An 18,076-nucleotide genomic window follows, 5' to 3' on the forward strand; every position below is an offset into this window, starting at 1 on the left:
CTAGTGTCATGGATATCAATCGTTTGGCAATGCTGGTTCATCGTGTATAAGGAATAATGACCATCGTTGGAGCGCGGCATCATAATCTGTCACATCAAAAAACAAAATGAAAATGAAAGTTCCTTTGACATGTAGCACTAGGACCACTGTTCCAAAAATAACTATAAAAGAAATGCAACAAACAAGAAAATAAATGACGGAAAACAATGGCCTTACCAGTTTTGCGTCCAACAGGTTTTTGTCACCAACAAAAACCTTGAACTGCTTAACTGCAGCTTCTAAAACAAATGGCTCATTTGCAAATGGCAACAAAGGGTATCCTTCATTATTTTTTCACAAAGGTTTCCATTTGAAGAACATACTGCATAGAAAAATAACAAAATAGGACATGAAAAAAAATAAAACATGCATGCACGCATGGACATGAAAAAATCAGTACAAGAGAAAAAATGCACCAAAGCAAAAAAAAACATGACAACAGACACATTTACCATGATAAATAAAGGTGAAAGTAGAACACGTTCACCAGAACGATAAACTAAACTCATTTCAGGGTCTTGCATCCAGTACTTGATGACTAAATCCATGAGATACGAGTCCATGCAAGCTCCTTTGCCAAATGTATTATAGATATAGTCAACTTTGTAATTTTCGACATCACGAAAAGAATTACTCACCATCAAGAACTCGTTCCTGCAGTAAACATGCACATATGGGATCAATAAAATAAAATTAAAAACAAAACACACGAAAAGGATGAAGGGCACACACATAAAACTTACTCATGGTATTTGGTTACAAATCTTGGCTGAGAATGAGATCCTTTATTATCCTCGCCTCATCAATATATTTGAACCTCGAGGGCTTCAATTTCTCTAAAGAGCCTCTCAACTTAAAAGCCCTCTCACCTGCCCTCTTGTTCGAAAATACTTCAACCTCATCCGCAGGAGGACGATTGATTGCTGCACTCCTAGTCCTAGTGACGCGTGGCACCGGCGTAACAAAATCATCATCATCAACATAAACTACCTCATGAGGAGAGCCGGAGTGAGCAACCTTTTCATAGTCAGGTCCAGGTCCAGCTACCGCATCTGTGTTCAAAAGATCTCCAGCAGAAGTACCAGAATTCTCTGGAAACATTTCAATGGCACAATCCTCCATAACTACCTTAGAACCCTGCGACTCAAACGATGATGTACAGCCTCCATGAAGACCCCCATCAAAACCTGATAACGAGGAGAAAAAACATGGGAACACTCAGCCCAAATACAAAAACAAAAAAATTAAATGCATCTCAATAATAAAAAAATGCAGTTCACTAAAGAAGAGAATACAGCTCACTTGTCTAGAACAATGCAGCCCACTTATATAGAACAATGCACCTCATTTGTCTAGAACAATGCAGCTCACTTGTATACAGCAAATGCAGCTCACTTTTCTACAGCAAATGCAGCTCACTTACACAACAAAATATATAGCCATCCATTGTAAATCACGCATCTCACTAAACACACTAGTAAAAAAGACCTTAAGAAGCGGAAGCAAGCAATAGACAAAAAGTAAGAGAAATAAAAGAAGTTCACTAAAACAACCTTTATCTGCAAAAATTAGAAGTGACGGTAACTCAAAGGCAACACTTTATCGATGTCAGCCAACTATAGAGCATGGCCTTTCTGATGTAGCCAATGTGCTCCACTCCAAACTTAGCAACTCGAGCACCATCCCAAGTCTGCAAGAATTGAAACATATAGAATCCACAATCATGCCAGCAATAAAAGGAAAAAACATCAGTGTCACATAATGAAATATAAAAGAAAAGTTCAGCAGTATGGTAGAGAGGAGCTACAAGGAACATACCCATTTGGCTGAAATGGGACAATAGCATGTTTCAACACAAATCCATCAAGTCTAGGAGGATTTAATGGCTCATCAGAACTTGAGCTACCTTCTTTCCATGCACGCTTAATATTTTTAGCCATCCTCCTAAAAATCCTGTTCGCATCAGCGCTGCCAGGTTTATTGAGTGAGTCAAGAAATTCAAACTGTCTTTCCTTCAAATTCAAGGCAACTACACAACAATGAGCAACGCCATCCCTCGTCTCTGGCGGATCAAATGTTGCAAACAGGACTTGTTGGAAGTAAAAAAAAGTATTACAAGAACAAGAAAAAGAACACTATAAAAACCAACACACAAAAAATGGTCTTCAACACATAAAAACATTACTCAACATATCTTTTTTATCGACACGCTCCTCGGCTTTTGAAGAGAACATCAATTTTAGACTCCTGCCTACACTACCACCATGCCAAATACTTGTCTGCCAAAACAAAAACAAACAAGAAAATAGTGTTCAAGCAAACAGGCGATCACACAAAAATCAGAAAAGAGAATCAAAAAACAAAACAAAAATTTATGCATGCGTACACAAATATGGTACGGGACAACCATCCTCGGACATCCCTTAAACTTATCTACCAGCAAAGAAACCCTGAGATCTACAAGGGCTGTAGTGAGCATCCCTTTATCCCAAAAAGATTGACCAACTTCGCCAATGGTAATATCAGCGACCTCAGTTTTAAAAGCAATCATGTCCCAGAATTTTTTATGAAAAACTGAAACATAAGATACTACAAAAACAACAAGAAGGAGAAAGGGTAAATATTGAAATTAGAAAATACATATGAACAAAACAATTTTTAAAAATCCATACTTCTTATTTTTGTCCCTCCGAGTCCTCGTAACAACAGTGTACAACTCATTGTATCTTTTCAGAAGAGATGGATCAATGCTCGACGGTGTCACAACAGGAAGTTCGTCATCTGTAATAAAAAAAGATGAAGTTCACTTATCCAAAAAATGAAGTTCAATATTAAGATAAGGAAATTATGCTAGCTATTTTGAAAATCACAAACAAAAGATGAAGTTTCACTTATCATTAAACATCTAATGTGTCGGTGCAACAAACCCTGGGTCTGTTCCCCAACTGTGCACAGGCACAAATCAAGATTGAAGCACCAGCTTGAGTCAGAGATTGGAGGACCAAGAGATTTGAAGAACCAACATGCAGCCCAAAAGGACCAAGATTGAGCCTGAGGAGCAAGATATCGGCAAGAGATGGGCCTCCCTTGCCGGGCAGGCGAGCCCGACAAGGGGCGAGGCCACCACCAGGAGCAAGCAATCAAGACTCCCCGGCAGAGCTTGCCGGGGCTCGCGGGGGCAGGACCACCCCACCAACCACTCTAACACGACTCACGTCGTCGATCAGTGCGGTGTCAAGCCGCAAGGTGATTAAGTGCAGCCATTTGCCACATGGCAGCCATTTTCTATAGAAGAAGCCTGCAGATGACACCCGTCCTGCGACGTGTCAAGAGAACATGTGTGGAGCTGGCAAAGATAGCCTGGCAGGCCTTGCTGGGCAACCGGTGATGTGACACTAAGCGGCGCATTTAATGCACCCCGTCAGCCCGCAGAGTTAGGTATGATAGCACTATTCGCTATCATATCAGTGGATAATGACCACTTTGCCACTGTGGTGACCCCTTAATCTATAAAAGGAGGCCCATGGCACTCATAGGAGTGGTTAGAAGGTTAGAAAGTTGCCAACCCCAAGCGACCAGACGTGCATAGTCGCTGCGGCCCCTTGGCAAACCCTGCCGGGCAAGTGTACTACACGCTACCACACTCATTCCACTATCAATCCACGAAAGCAGGAGTAGGGTCTTATGCCTCGCGGCAGCCCGAACTTGGGTAAATTGTTTGTGTGCTCTCTGTCGTGCTGTCGCACGCTGTTCTGCTCTTTGTGCAACGCGCCGTCCCCCCGCCGAACCAGCAAGGGGCCACCTGGTCCCATAGGTGGCCGTGGATATCCCGCGAACCTGAAAGCTAGGTAGGGGGAGTGCTTGCGCGAACCTGAAAGCATGCGTAGCACGTCATCTTCACCGCCATCTTCATCTTTGACGACGCCATCGACCATGGCGCCTAAGAAGAAGAAGCCCAGCCCTTTGGCCCATCCGTCCACCTCGAAGGCTCCGCTGCCCGCGTCCTCTGGTGCCTCGGACGATGCGGGGATGAGCGAGGATGTGAACATTGCTAGGGGTGTGGTTGGAGGGGGTGGCACCATCACAACTCCCCCTGCGGCCTACACGGATGGGCCAAAGGGCAGCATCAGCAACGCCTTGGCGGTCATGCTCCACAAGCTGCGGGCGAGGGGGTCACTCCGTCTGCACCCTCTCCCCCCATCGACGAGCACAGCCACAGCAACGGCACTCAGTCCGGGGTGAACCATCACCCTCCGGCCGCACCCACCGCGGGAGCGACCGCGGCCCTGCCTCCTCCGGACGAGTCAACCAGACTGCTGCACTCGACGGAGCCGCTGACCCTCGAGCACCGCCGCCGCACGACCCCGCTGCCCAGGTGGTCGACCCACAGCTACATGGACGCGGCACCCCCGCCGTTGCCGCCGCGGGCACCATCAAGAACCGGGCGACGGTGCGGTCGACGTCATCAACATCTATGCCAAGCACAGCCACGGAGGCTATGGCTCGAGCTCAATTGCTGCTGAGGTTTCCGCCGGCAGCCGAGTAGATGGATGAATGGCGTGCCACTATCTAGAGCCTGCTCGGTTTTGCCAAGGCTGGGGGCTCATAGCAAGCTGGCCCGCCACGACCTCCCGAAGCGACAGCAAACCGCATGTACTGCTGGCCGAATGGAGGGGGGCGTCCCCACCATGCAGTCCCCACCACGGCAGCCGACACGGGCGCAGCTGAATTAGGACCCTGAAGATGTCTCGATGTCCTCTTCCGACCCTCGAGCACGTCCAGGCCAACATCGAGCCCCGGAGGATAGGCGGCGGGGAGACGCGTGCGTCATCATCGATCGGCGCCGCAACGACCACCGCCAGACCGACGGGTGCGGCGGCCTCAACGTCGACAAGCCTGCGCTCGGTGTTGGCGGGTGCCAACCTTTCGAGGTCAACTGCCCTACCTTTACACGAGACCCGCGGCAAGTCCGTTGGCCGTCCGTTCGCACGTTCAAGCTGGAGATACCTGAGAAGTACGACAGTGGGCTGAACCCGGCAGAGTTCTTGAGCATTTACACCATTGTTGTTCAGGCTGCCGAGGGAAGAGATGAGAAGCTGTTCGCCAACTACTTCCCTTCAGCCCTCAAGTCCAATGTGAGATCTTGGCTGATGCACCTGCCAGAGAACTCCATTTCGTCATGGGCGGATCTGTGCCACGAGTTCATCAGTGCCTTCACCGGTAGCCACCAAGAGCCCGGCAGGCTCAGCGACCTGCAGCTTCTCCAGCAGAAGGAAGGAGAGACCCTCCGTAAGTATTTACAGAGATTCAGTAAAGTTCATAGAAATGTTCCAAATATCCATTCGGCAGGTGTTATAGCAGCCTTCCAGTCCAATGTGCGCAACCGTCGCATTCGTTCTAAGATGAATGTGCGGTTGCCCAAGACTGTGAAGGAGCTATACCCTCTGGTGGATAAGTGTGCTCGGATGGAGGAATGAACGAAGTTGCCTGGAGAGGAGGATTACATCAATGTTGATTCAGAGGATGAAGATGAATCAACCAGTCAGAGAAAGGGCAAGAAGCGCAGTAAGAAGCCAAGAGATAAGGCGGTGATGACTGTAGAAGGTTCGGGCACACCTAGTACTGGCAAGAAGGCCAAGATTGAGGCCCCCGGCAAGGAAGTTGCTGCGTGCGCTACCTGCCGGGAAGCCGCTGCCGCGGAAAAAGTTGGGAAAGGTGATGGGCCGTACTGCAAGATCCAGCAGACCAAAGGCCACGACTTTCAGGAGTGTTATTAGGTTGAGCATCCTGCCAAGAAGCAGAGGGCAGAGTATGATAAGCGTGATAAGGGAAAAGGTCAGAGTGCTGCTGGCGGTAAGGGCCGAGGGGGTGAAGCAAATCGCCCCGGCAAACCGATGTGTTTTCCTGGCAACCATCTGATATCACCGGTGTTCCCAGGGAGGTAATCGAGCACCACCTTGCTGTCTGCCCACACGCCCGACCTGTCAAGCAGAAAGTTCGGAAGCTGGCCTTAGAGCGGTAGCCGTTCATTGCCGAGGAAATCAAGAAATTAGAGGCAGCTAATTAGAGGCAACAAGAGCAACCCCAAGGATGCGGCAAGGAAGAAAGTGGTGCAGCACCCAGTTTACTTCGTCAGCTCCTTGTTACAAGCAGCTAGATCGAGGAACTCTGGCGTGCAAAAGTTGATATTTGGCCTCATCATGGCCTCAAGGAAACTGCGCCACTACTTCCAAGCCCATGAGGTCACGGTTGTCACTCGTTTCCCGTTGCAAAGGATACTTCAAAACCTTGAAGCCACTGGCAGAATAGTGGAGTGGGCTTTGGAGTTATCCAGCTTTGGTTTGAAATTTGAGAGCACATCAACTATTTAGAGAAGGGCACTGGCAGAGTTTATTGCAGAATGGACGCCAACCCTGATGAGGAAGTGACAGAAACAACTCTTCCCGGCAAGGAATCACCCCAAGAATGGATTATGTATTTTGATGGTGCTTTTTCCCTACAAGGTGCGGGGGCTGGCGTGCTTCTAGTTGCCCCCTCTGGGGAGCACTTGAAGTACGTCATCCAAATGCACTTTGCCCGGGAAGAAGCCACCAATAATACTGCTGACACTACAGGAAACAGGTAATTTGCCGTCTGTGGATTACAGACGGCAAAGACCTAAATCCAGACGGCAAAGAGTTTGCCGTCAGGAACCAGACGGCAAACTCAGACGGCAAAGTATAATCGGCAAAGAATACTTTGCCGTCAGCTTATTATCGTGAAGACAGCAAAGACTTTGCCATCGGTCAAATCTGCTTTGCCGTTAGCCTTATAAATAATAGACGGCAAAGAATGCAGTATTTGCCGTCAGTCGAAACGTGTCCTTTGCCGTCATCAAGACTAAACTACAGACGGCAAAGATTGTTTTTTATTTTTTTAAATGCGTTAGTTGAAGCGTTCGGTGGTCGCCGGAGTAGCCAAATCCTGCAACCGCTGCCATTGCCGGGGGAGCTCTAGTGCTCGGGGAAGAGAGGAGGAGGTTGTGGAGGCTTAGGTGCGGCGGGGTCCGGCGAGGTGCGGCTCAGGCGCGGCGGGATCCAGCGAGGGATGGCTGCGGTGGGTCCGGTGAGTGACGGTCGCGGCGTAGTCCGGCGAGGGGCTGGGAGGAGGTTCGGGAGGCCCGGCCGCGGTGGGGTCGTGTGAGGGGAGGCCGCGGAGGGGAACGGAGAGGAGCGGCTGCGGCGGAGTCCGGTGAGGGGCGGAAAGGAGGAGGTCGGGGAGGCTTGGCCGCAGTTGGGTCGTGCGAGGGGAGGCCGCAGCGGGGAACGAAGAGGAGCGGCCGCGGCGGAGTCCGGCGAGGGGCGGAGAAGCAAAGTCCAGCGAGGGGTCCGGAGAGGAGAGATGGTCCAGAAGCGAGTGCTCGGGGCAGGGACGATGCCGAGAGGCCTCCATCTTGGATGGCTGCATGAGGCGGACGTCGGTGGCGTGCGGAGCAGGGAGGAGGCCAGCGGAGGCGGCCGGCCGGGCGGAGGCTGTCGGAGGCGTGCGGAGGCGGGCGGCCGGGCGGAGGGCGGAGGAGGCGCGCAGAGGCCGGCGGAGGCCGGCGGCATGCGTAGTCGCGCGGACACGGGAGGAGGCCAGCAGCGACGGTGTCCAGCGAGGCAGCGGTGGCTTGTGGAGTGGTGGTGCGGTGGCAGGGGAAGCACGGGCGGGGGCACGGGGCATCTCAATGGTGGGTGGTTGGTGGGTGGGACGTGTGTGGTGGGTGGGGCCCCTTGCATCGGTGGGTGGAGAGAGAGGACGTGGCGGCGTGGGAGAGTGATCCAGGAGTGTGTGGAGCGGATCGTGCCACCTCATCGATCCAGGAGATCGATCCGCGAGATATGTTTCTTTGCTTTGCCGTCTTCCTCTACTACTACAGACGGCAAAGATATTTGCCGTCTACGTTTTCTAATACAGACGGCAAAGTATGCACTATGCCGTCGGTAATACAAAACGCAGATGATAAAGATCTTTGCCGTTTGTATTTATTTTTGTAGATGGCAAAGTGAGCTCTTTGCCGTCTGTGTTTTTTTCGCACACGATAAAGTATATTTTGCTGCTGTTTTTCTTTGTCGTCATCTATTGACGGCAAACACTTTCTTTGCCGTCTGCCCAACGAAAAGCAGACGGCAAAGACGCCTCCTGACGGCAAATTAGCTGTTTCCCGTAGTGTGAGTATGAAGGGCTCCTTGCCGGGCTCAGGATTACAGCAGAATTGGGAATTAAGAAATTGACCATTCGAGGAGATTCATAGCTTGTGGTGAGACAAGTCAACAAGGATTATCAAAGCCCATTGATGGAAGCATACGTCGAGGAAATGAGGAGACTGGAGGAGCACTTTGATGGGTTGCAAACAGAGCACGTACCCCGTGCGGAAAACAGCATAGCTGATCACCTTTCAAAGTGTGCTGCGCAGAAGCTTTGATGAGGACATCAATACCATTGTTACACCCACAACCCCTGCTGCTATACATACTAGACCAATTACTAGAGATTGCGCACGCCAATTAAATTACCAGGTACTTTCGTTTCTTGGTAATGATTCTAATGTTCATGAGAATATGATGCTGCCTAAATTGGATATATTTATTTTGCTTACAAATGAAGGGCCTAGCTTTGAGAAGGATGAACATTTTTTTTTGAGAACATTGGAGCAAGAACAAGCATGGAGATGATGGCATGCGCATGGGGAACAAGAACAGAGTCACAAGTGATGATTTCAGGACGTTGAAGCCACCATAATGCGTGCATGAAGCCTTGGACGAAATATACAAGATGCTACTTCATAACTTTCGTCCAGAGGCTATTCTAGGTGCTGCGTCACCTTATTATTGGGCCAGGCCCATGTAATTTCGAAATACTTGAGTATAGGCTGTTTTTAGAGTCCGTATGTGTGGGGAAACAAGAGATAGGGTTGGTTTCGGACCCCTTCCCCAAGGGCCACGAAATTCCCCCCTCTTCCTCCATATATACAGCCCTTAGGGCGTCGTTTAGACTTTGGGTTTTGTTTAGATTAAAAGTTCGCCATAGCTGCAACTTCGCGTACTTCGTTTGTGTTCAACGACCAGACAAAGGCGTCACAGAACCCCACCTTGATCAATAAAGCTTTCATCTTATATTCGCAATATCCAAATTGCAATCTTAGTTTCTTGCTTGTTCTTCGTTTGCTCGCAGGAAACAGACCCTCGTGGTCAGGTTGATCGTGCTCCGGCGTGGTCAATAACCTCTCGGAGTTGGTTTAGCGATTGCTAAGGCGCGACGTCATCGCATGTTCGTAGTCGGATCGTCAAAGTCGACTTCAACCAAAGCGATATCCATCATCTCATCGAAAGACGGGACACCTTTGCCTCTATCAAGTGGTATCAGATTTCCAGGTTGCGCGGTGAGACTTTACAGTTTTTCGTAGTTTAGATCGAGTTTGTTCTTCATACCTATAGTCCACGAAAAAGCCAAAAAAAAATTAGGGTCAGTTCATCCTATCCGAACCTATCTGAGCCTTTGCATAATCTTTTCTGTGTTTGCTTTGTTGAATTTGCGGTTGCATCGTCGTGTCAAGTTGCTGGTCTTAGCGTCTAGTCCTTTAGAGTTTCGAGTTCTGTTCACAGGTCCACGTCGCCGCTGCCATATATCACCACCGCATCATCATCATCGCTGCTGCCATATACCACCACCGCACCAACTTCATCGCCGCTGCCATATACCACCACCACATATTCACCGCCAATCTGAGTCCATATACGCCACCACATATCCGCCGCCATCACGCCAATCCGAGTACACCTGCAACATATATCCGCCACCAGTCCGAGTTCCACCAGATTCATCTCCGCCACCAGTCCAAGTCCAGTATTTTGTACTCTGTTTTGGATTTCCAGATCACGCCATACTCCGAGTCGTGATAGAGAAGGACTCCCAAACTTTTGTGTTACCCACAGTAGAAAAATAGTTCCAGTTTCAAAAAAAAACTAAGTTTGGAAAATTCTGGCTAGGAAGTTTTTAGACCATTTGTAGACTTTTTCGAAAAAAAATTGTTGCGGAGCAAAAAAAAAGAGGAAAAAAAGTGCAAAAAAACAAGTGAAAAAAAATTCAGAGTGTGCTCCTCCCTTGTTTACGTGCAGCGCAGTGATTTTGTTAGTGTTCTAGGCTCGCGTCTCTAGCACGGTCTAGCCTAGGACCAGCACAGTACTGTCGTTGAGCGTTTATTCAACTTTGCATATCTGAATTGATTATTGCTGACCCTTTTTGCTACCATATTATAAGCCTTCCCAGCTCCACATACATCTACGTCGTGCGTTTGACTCTCCCTGGTAATCGCTCTATCCAAGCTTTGAGAGTTTTGACTACAACGGTTGCCGATCACCACCTGCTGCTGGGTAAGAACTGGTAAGAATTGGAGATTCGCTTGAAGGATTTGTGACACACCACCATCACCGCCACTTCCTAGTAGTCTGTAGGATCATATTCTTTTGTGTTTCTATTGCTGCTAACCATGGCAGGATCACAAGCCGATGAGACTGATTGGGAGAACATGACGAACAAGGAGTTGCATGATAAATTTCAGCAAATGATGAGTGGCCAGGTGGGAGATGTGCTAAACAGATTTGAAGAGGCTATGGAGAGGATAGATGCCGTGGAGAAGTCGTTCGAGACAAAGCTGGATAACAAGTTTAATGAATTGCTCAAGCGTCTTCCCCAACCGCCACCGGCTGCACCTGTCGCACCTCTACAACAACAACAACCACATCTCCAACGCCGCCTTCCAAATCAAGTGGGACGAGCACAGCGCGTTCCAATTGAGACTAGTCAAAATTCGGGTGCCGCTACACCTACTATTGATGCTTCTTTGGCTCCTGCTAGGCAGTTTTTAGACCATTTGTAGACTTTTTCGAAAAAAAAATGTTGCGGAGCAAAAAAAAGGTGCAAAAAAAGTGAAAAAAAAATCAAAGTGTGCTCCTCCCTTGTTTACGTGCAGCGCCGTGATTTTGTTAGTGTTCTAGGCTCGCGTCTCTAGCACAGTCTAGCCTAGGACCAGCACAGTACCGTCGTTGAGCGTTTATTCAACTTTGCATATCTGAATTGATTATTGCTGACCCTTTTTGCTACCATATTATAAGCCTTCCCAGCTCCACATACATCTACGTCGTGCGTTTGACTCTCCCTGGTAATCGCTCTATCCAAGCTTTGAGAGTTTTGACTACAACGGTTGCCGATCACCACCTGCTGCTGGGTAAGAACTGGTAAGAATTTGAGATTCGCTTGAAGGATTTGTGACACACCACCATCACCACCACTTCCTAGTAGTCTGTAGGATCATATTCTTTTGTGTTTCTATTGCTGCTAACCATGGCAAGATCACAAGCCGATGAGACTGATTGGGAGAACATGACGAACAAGGAGTTGCATGATAAATTTCAGCAAATGATGAGTGGCCAGGTGGGAGATGTGCTAAACAGATTTGAAGAGGCTATGGAGAGGATAGATGCCATGGAGAAGTCGTTCGAGACAAAGCTGGATAACAAGTTTAATGAATTGCTCAAGCGTCTTCCCCAACCGCCACCGGCTGCACCTGTCGCACCTCTACAACAACAACAACCACATCTCCAACGCCGCCTTCCAAATCAAGTGGGACGAGCACAGCGCGGTCCAATTGAGACTGGTCAAAATTCGGGTGCCGCTGCACCTACTGTTGATGCTTCTTTGGCTCCTGCTACTGCGGCGGCTGAGGAGGATGACGATTATGCGGGCGATTATGAGGATGAGGTTGATCAAAATCAGAACTACGTGCAGCCACCAGCACCACCACCAGCAGATCGACCTCAGGTATATGTTCGCAACGGTAGGCCCGCACCACCTCAGGTACGAGATCATGACCATGTTCCTAAACTGAAATTGAATATTCCATCGTTTGAGGGTAGATACATTCCTGATGTATATCTTACTTGGGAGTTAGAAACTGAACAACGTTTTACATGTTTACAATATCCCGAGGAGAGACGGGTTGCTGCTGCTGTTTGTGCTTTCACTAGTTTTGCATGTGTATGGTGGTCTGAACATTGTAGATTATACTCTATTCCAGCTACTTGGGCTGCTTTGAAAACTGCTATGCGTACTCGTTGGGTTCCACCATATTATCAACGTGAATTGCTTCAAAAACTGCAGCGTTTACGACAAGGGAAAAGTTCTGTAGAAGAATATTATCAGGAATTACAAACTGGCATGATTAGATGTGGTATTGTTGAGGAGAATGAAGCTATGCTTGCACGTTTTATGGGTGGTTTAAATAGAGAGATTCAGACCATTCTAGAGTATAAGGAGTATACTAATATCACTCGTTTATTCCATCTTGCTTGTAAAGCTGAACGTGAAGTGCAGGATCGACAGGCATTGGCGCGAACTAACTTTTCTGCAGGTCGACCTTCATCATGGACACCACGTGCATCCTCTACTTCCACTTCACCATCACCTCCATCAGGTGCCACCTCCAGCCGTGATACAAGAAAGCAGGCACAACCACCACTCTCTGCCAAGAGCACACCTGCCGGGCCTGCGTAGAGCTCTTCTTCTTCCATGGCGTCAACAGGGCACACAAGTGATATTATTTGTCGTCGTTGTAAGGGAAGAGGACATTATGCGCGAGAATGCAAATTTCAGCGTGTAATGATTGCTACTGAGGATGGTGGGTATGAGTCCGCTAGTGACTATGATGAGGAGACTTTGGCTCTTATTACACGTGAAGAACATGGTGGAGATGATTTTGAAAATGAGACGCAATACATGGCTCCTGAAGACGCTGACAGGTATGAATGTTTAGTTGCTCAACATGTTTTGAGTGTGCAGGTCACACAAGCAGAGCAAAATCAGAGGCATAATTTGTTCCATACAAAGGGAGTTGTGAAGGAACGTTCTGTTCGCGTAATCATAGATGAAGGGAGCTGTAACAACTTGGCTAGCATGGAGATGGTGGAGAAACTATCTCTCACCACAAGACCACATCCACATCCTTACTACATCCAATGGTTCAACAACAGCGGCAAGGTTAAGGAAACATGTACTGTTCGTGTGCATTTTAGTATCTCTACATATGTTGATTATGTTGATTGTGATGTGGTACCCATGCAAGCATGTTCCTTATTACTTGGTAGACCATGGCAATTTGATAAAAACTCTGTACACCATGGTAGAAACAATCAGTATACTCTTGTTCATAAGGATAAAATATTACTTTGCTTCCTATGACTCCTGATTCCATTTTGAAAGATGACATTAATAGAGCTAATAAAGCAAAACAGGAGAAAAATAAGAGTGAAAATCAGATTGTGGCAAAAGAATTTGAGCAACAAATGAAACCTAATAATAAACCATCTAGTGTTGTTTCTGAAATTAAATTGAAAAGTGCATGTTTACTTGCCACAAAATCTGATATTGATGAGCTAGATTTCAACAAATCTGTTTGCTATGCTTTTGTGTGCAAAGATGCATTATTTTCATTCGAGGACGTGCCTTCCTCTTTGCCCCCTGCTGTCACTAACATTTTGCAGGAGTTCGCTGACGTCTTTCCACAAGACGTGCCACCGGGATTACCACCTATTCGAGGGATTTAGCATCAAATTGACTTAATTCCCGGTGCATCGCTACCCAACCGTGCACCATACCGTACCAATCCAGAGGAGACGAAGGAGATTATGCGTCAAGTACAGGAGCTGCTCGACAAAGGTTATATACGCGAATCTCTGAGTCCTTGTGTTGTTCCTATTATACTTGTGCCTAAAAAGGATGGTACATCGCGTATGTGTATTGATTGTAGAGGCATTAATAACATTACTATTCGTTATCGTCATCCTATTCCTAGGCTAGATGATATGCTTGATGAATTGAGTGGCTCTACAATATTTTCCAAAGTTGATTTGCGTAGTGGATACCATCAAATTCGTATGAAACTAGGAGATGAATGGAAAACAGCATTTAAAACTAAGTTTTGTTTATATGAGTGGTTAGTCATGCCTTTTGGGTTAACTAATGCACCTAGTACTTTCATGAGACTAATGAACGAAGTTTTACGTGCTTTTATTGGACGATTTGTGGTAGTCTATTTTGATGATATACTGATTTATAGCAAATCCTTGGAAGAACATTTGGAACATTTACGTGCTGTTTTTATTGCTCTACGTGATGCACGTTTGTTTGGTAACCTTGGGAAGTGCACCTTTTGCACCGACCGAGTATCTTTTCTTGGCTATGTTGTTACTCCACAGGGAATTGAAGTTGATAAAGCCAAGATTGAAGCTATTGAGAGTTGGCCGCAGCCCAAAACGGTCACACAAGTGAGGAGTTTCCTTGGCCTCGCTGGTTTCTATAGGCGTTTTGTGAGAGATTTCAGCACCATTGCTGCACCTCTCAACGAGCTTACAAAGAAGGATGTGCCTTTTGTTTGGGGTACCGCACAGGAAGAAGCCTTCACGGTATTGAAAGATAAGTTGACACATGCTCCTTAACTCCAACTTCCTGATTTTAATAAGACTTTTGAGCTTGAATGTGATGCTAGTGGAACTGGATTAGGAGGTGTGTTATTACAAGATGGTAAACCTGTTGCATACTTTTCTGAAAAATTGAGTGGGCCTAGTCTGAATTATTCTACTTATGATAAAGAACTATATGCTCTTGTTCGGACTTTAGAAACATGGCAACATTATTTATGGCCCAAAGAATTTGTTATACATTCTGATCATGAATCTTTGAAACATATTAAAAGTCAAGCTAAACTGAATCGTAGACATGCTAAATGGGTTGAATTCATTGAAACTTTCCCTTATGTCATTAAACACAAGAAGGGTAAAGAAAATGTTATTGCTGATGCATTGTCTCGTTGCTATACTATGCTGTCACAACTTGACTTCAAAATATTTGGTTTGGAGACCATCAAAGATCAATATGTGCATGATGCTGATTTTAAAGATGTTTTGCATAATTGTAAAGAAGGAAGAACCTGGAACAAGTTTGTCGTTAATGATGGATTTGTGTTCCGTGCTAACAAGCTATGCATTCCAGCTAGCTCTCTTCGTCTTTTGTTGTTGCAGGAGGCGCATGGAGGAGGATTAATGGGACACTTTGGCGTGAAGAAGACGGAGGACGTACTTGCTACACATTTCTTTTGGCCAAAGATGAGACGGGATGTTGAGCGTTTTGTTGCTCGCTGCACTACATGTCAAAAAGCTAAGTCACGACTCAATCCTCATGGTTTATATATGCCTTTGCCTGTACCTAGTGTTCCTTGGGAGGATATATCTATGGACTTTGTTTTAGGTTTACCTCGAACAAAGAAGGGGAGGGATAGCATATTTGTTGTCGTGGATAGATTCTCAAAAATGGCACACTTTATACCATGTCATCAAAGCGATGATGCTGTTAATGTTGCTGATTTGTTCTTCCGTGAAATTATTCGTTTGCATGGTGTGCCAAATACTATTGTTTCAGATCGTGATACTAAATTTCTTAGCCACTTTTGGAGATGTTTATGGGCTAAGTTGGGGACTAAACTGCTTTTAGTACTACTTGTCACCCCCAAACTGAAGTAGTCAATAGAACATTGTCTACTATGCTTAGGGCTGTTTTGAAGAATAATAAGAAAATGTGGGAAAAATTCTTGCCTCATATTGAGTTTGCTTATAATCGTTCATTGCATTCTACTACTAAGATGTGCCCTTTTGAAATTGTGTATGGTTTCCTACCTTGTGCACCTATTGATTTGTTGCCTCTTCCATCTTCGGAGAAGGTTAAATTTGATGCTAAACAACGTGCTGAATTGATATTAAAAATGCATGAGTTAACTAAGGAAAACATTGAGCGTATGAATGCTAAATATAAACTTGCTGGAGATAAGGGTAGAAAACATGTTGTGTTTGCACCTGGAGATCTTGTTTGGTTACATTTGCGTAAGGATAGATTTCCTGATTTGCGCAAATCAAAGCTAATGCCACATGCTAATGGTCCTTTTAAGGTGTTAGAGAAAATAAATGATAATGCATATAAACTTGAGCTGCCTGTAGATTTTGGGGTTAGTCCCACTTTTAACATTGCAGATTTGAAGCCTTATTTGGGTGAGGGAGATAAGCTTCCGTCGAGGACGACTTCATTTCTAGAAGGGGAGGATGATGAGGACATCAATACCATTGTTACACCCACAGCCCCTGCTGGTATACATACTGGACCAATTACTAGAGCTCGCGCACGCCAATTAAATTACCAGGTACTTTCGATTCTTGGTAATGATTCTAATGTTCATGAGAATATGATGCTGCCTAAATTGGATACATTTGTTTTGCTTACAAATGAAGGGCCTAGCTTTGAGAAGGATGAACATTGGAGCAAGAACAAGCATGGAGATGATGGCATGCGCATGGGGAACAAGAACGGAGTTACAAGTGATGATTTCAGGACGTTGAAGCCACCATAATGCGTGCATGAAGCCTTGGACGAAATATACAAGATGCTACTTCATAACTTTCGTCCAGAGGCTATTCTAGGTGCTGCGTCACCTTATTATTGGGCCAGGCCCATGTAATTTCGAAATACTTGAGTATAGGCTGTTTTTAGAGTCCGTATGTGTGGGGAAACAAGAGATAGGGTTGGTTTCGGACCCCTTCCCCAAGGGCCACGAAATCCCCCCCCCCCTCTTCCTCCATATATACAGCCCTTAGGGCGTCGTTTAGACTTTGGGTTTTGTTTAGATTAAGAGTTCGCCATAGCTGCAACTTCGCGTACTTCGGTTGTGTTCAACGACCAGACAAAGGCGTCACAGAACCCCACCTTGATCAATAAAGCTTTCATCTTATATTCGCAATATCCAGATTGCAATCTCAGTTTCTTGCTTGTTCTTCGTTTGCTCGCAGGAAACAGACCCTCGTGGTCAGGTTGATCGTGCTCCGGCGTGGTCAATAACCTCTTGGAGTTGGTTTAGCGATTGCTAAGGCGTGACGCCATCGCACGTTCGTAGTCGGATCGTCAAAGTCGACTTCCACCAAAGCGATATCCATCATCTCATCGAAAGACGGGACACCTTTGCCTCTATCAATCTTCCTGTGGAACCAGGCACTTTTGTTCTCCATCTCTCTCAGCCCTCCGTATCACCTGCCATAATGTCCCAGAAAAGGAGAAAGTTGGACTAAGGTAAGCCTCTCCCGGTCGAGCGCTCCACTCCCGGCAGAGACCCTGCCGGAAACAACTCCTCACAGCCTGCCGGACCACCCCCTCCAGCCGGGCCTACGGACCCCGCGAACGAGGCTGGTGCTCCCGCAGCAAAGGAGGTGCCACTAGTCCTCATTGCCGAGCCCCAGGATCCAACTTGGACAAGGCACATTGTCCGCTTCCTCCAAACAGGAAAACTTCCTGGCGACCAAGATGAAGCTGAGAAAGTAGCCCGGAGGGCCAGTATGTGTCAGTTTGTCGATGACACTCTGTACATGTGACGCCCGGATAATCAAGCTACAGTAACCTCTGCTAATGATGCCACGTCACGTCGATTACTGTTGCTAATCTCGCGTTAGTTCAAAACCGATTCAAAATTCAAAATTCAAAAACAAGTCAAACAATTAAAGTTTTCAAAAGTCAAAATTAAAATATTCCAGGTGTGACAAATAATACCTAGATAATAATGGTGGAGAAACCAACATCCTTAAAAATGTTTGAATGTCCTAACATAAATAAAACAGGGGCAAAACAATTAATTAAATGCCTTTTACCATTTATAAAATATCAAACTATTTTAGTTAGGAGTGAAACTTTTTGTGGTAGTGGGTTAAACCATAACACTAATTTAGAAACTATTTTCCTAATTTATAAAACTAAGATAAATAGAAAACAAAATAGAAAACTACTAAAAAGAAAAGAAAATGCAACAGAGGAAACAAAAAAAAGAGAGGGAGGAACCCCCCTCCCCCCACTAGACCCTGGCCCAACTGGGCCGACCCCCAGGCCCAGCTGGCCGGCCCACCCCTCTCACCTTATCCCCTCACCCCCACCC

Source organism: Aegilops tauschii, chromosome 1 (assembly GCF_002575655.3).
Source record: "Aegilops tauschii subsp. strangulata cultivar AL8/78 chromosome 1, Aet v6.0, whole genome shotgun sequence".
In the NCBI taxonomy this organism is placed as follows: Eukaryota; Viridiplantae; Streptophyta; class Magnoliopsida; order Poales; family Poaceae; genus Aegilops; species Aegilops tauschii.